General features: G+C 34.6%; 1 long non-coding RNA gene across 1 annotated transcript; it reads right to left on the bottom strand.

Moving 5' to 3' along the window:
* Positions 1-402: 402 nt before the first annotated feature.
* On the bottom strand, positions 403-1,334 carry LOC103640506 (uncharacterized). The gene is made up of 3 exons (XR_002266759.3): positions 1,237-1,334; positions 728-1,105; positions 403-639 (listed from the first exon to the last, which is right to left on the bottom strand). It is a non-coding gene; the product is annotated as an uncharacterized lncRNA (long non-coding RNA).
* Between the last annotated feature and the right edge of the window lie 1,262 nt (positions 1,335-2,596).

Here is a 2,596-nt window from a genome sequence, read left to right as displayed (position 1 = left end):
GTTATATAAAATTGTATACACTTAACAATACTAATCGAATGGGAGTGCATACGTCGGTTTCACACTTCAAATACAACAAACATGATATAGCATAAACACTTGTTACGATTAGCATAATTAGCGTGAAAAATGTATAAAAGATGAACCTAGTGTATATAAAATAAGGAAGTATATATTATGCATAAAACTTGAATATTGAAACAATATGATAATACAAATAAGCCAAACCTTGGAAGCAAAAAGATTAACCAACTCACAAACTGGAGATGAACTAACATAGAATTTGTTAACAGATAACATAAATAGCCATTCTGGTAACAATTATGTTTGACACACTTCAGATAAAAACTGATGCGAAGTAGCATAGACATTAGCCACATTGAACATAAGTGGCACACAGAGTATCAAACACATTATCAGAGGCCTGACATAAGTGACTTAACAAGTAACATAAACAGTTTTGTGCATCGCACAGGGAATCATGTTCAGCTATGCTATCTAAGTCTTGGCTTTCAAACAACGGCGTCTCCTTGGAGAATACTTGAAAGGCAGCAGTTCTGCAGGAAGGGGGGCAACCATGTTGTTGCGATGAAAGGTAAGGTAATGCAGAACAAAGGCACGTTGGTCCAATGGTTCATCCTGAAATAGCCATAATATCAATTTAATGGTAGAATAAAATCTAAAGGAGTAATATATGCAAGATTAGAAAACTAATTTAGTGACATACCGGAGTATAAAATTCTGATAAGTCGCCATCATCAAAATCGTAGTAGCGGAGGAAGTTTGCGACAAAAAAACCACAATCATTTGACCCTGGTGTCATGGTTGGACAATTGGGAAGAAGCCCAATCTTGTAGTTGCCAAACTTTGGTACAGTTGACTCAGGTCGAGCTTCATGTAAGGCAATGCTAAGTCTTCTCATTATTAGTCTGGACCAAGGTATCTTCGTTCCATTTATCATCATTTGATCATTATGGATTTGTTTCCATGTAGTGCCTCCAAGCAATGTACCATAAGGGTTTGAATCTAAGATGTCTATTCGACGACGTTCAAAATTGATTGCATAAAGGGTCCAGTGGCTTCGGCGTAGCATAGGAACCAGGATCTGTTAAATATATATGTAAAATTATGAATGATTTATACTATGCATATGAAAAATTAAAACTAATACAACATAAAACTAGTAACCAAAAGTACACTCTAACATTTGTACAAATGAAACTGATTAGAACTCACCAATTTAATCTGGTTAAGAACATCATCTGAAGGTAGGGTCGGTTCAAGATGTTCTTTAAGAAGTGATGTTGTGAAGGGCTGTGGATTTGAACTGTGTTGTTCAAACTCCTCAATATTCAAAACGGTCTGGACAAAGAAAATAACTTGATTGGTATTATATATTTATAAAGTAAGTGTTGCAATAAGATACAAAGTTGTGGAGAAACAATTACCCCAACGTTGACGTTCAGTATTAGAGTGTTGATTACAAAATCTGGATTGTATAATACATCATCCTGACGAATACAGTCGATAAATCCCTGCATGAAAGTATTCTCAAGACATTTGTTGGGACCAAACGACTGGACAACATCAAGGACAGACCCTCCAAATCCTCCAAAATTAATGATAGACCTGGGGAAAAAACTTTGATTACAATCCTTCTAATTATACTTAATTGGAATTTGAATAACGAATACATACATGCTCGGATCTAGTTTTCCTAACAAAATGAACTTAAGCAGGTTGCGAGCACAGTCTTCACGTGACACGTGGGGATGTTCAGCGACTGCAGCTTTACAGGAACTATCCTTTGCAACCAGGTCAGTAGTTGCCTAATATATGAATAAATGTTAGTAAACAGTTGCATAAATATGTATGTCTTATTGTATAAATAGGAAAAATATGAAAATTACAACATGTCTTACATCTGTCAATGGGGTTTTATCGAACAGAGGTGCACCAGATACAGGAGTATCATGTGTAACAGATTTTTGTCCTTCCTGTAACCAATAAATTTATTAATATAAACGTAATGAAACATAGGGAAAAATTAATATTAGCATAATATGATGAAGGTGTAAATACTTACACTATTTATATTTGGTGTTAACTTAGGATCAGCAGGCTTGTCTGTTGTGGGAGCCTGGGAAGTTAAAAAAATAAAGCATGCATATATATTAATGTTACTTGCATACATTGTAACTGAAATAATGATAATAATGATATAAGGAAGTCAAACATTAGATTTTGGAGTCTTGTCAAAAATAGGATCATCCATAGCTTCAGCTTTTTTGCAGACGTTCCCACTGACAATCTATAATGGAAACAACTGAGATTTGAATAAACGGTAACTTGTATGCAGAATAGAATATATGCATAGTATATATAGTTTGTATGAGAAAACTTACATCATCTGATACTTTGATATGATCAGTAGGAACATGGCTTTCCTGATCATGTTGTTGTTTATCAGGTGTTGGAACAGTTGGTGTGGATACTGGATCATTTGTTGGAGGCATTGAGGGAGTGGGGGGGTTATCTACATTTGGAACATATAATAATATATTAGTTGTTACTGAATATAACAGCATTATAAATG

Source organism: Zea mays, chromosome 1 (assembly GCF_902167145.1).
Source record: "Zea mays cultivar B73 chromosome 1, Zm-B73-REFERENCE-NAM-5.0, whole genome shotgun sequence".
NCBI classification, from domain to species: domain Eukaryota; kingdom Viridiplantae; phylum Streptophyta; class Magnoliopsida; order Poales; family Poaceae; genus Zea; species Zea mays.
Note: the sequence above shows the minus strand (reverse complement) of the source record. Positions and strands in the feature narration are given on the sequence as shown.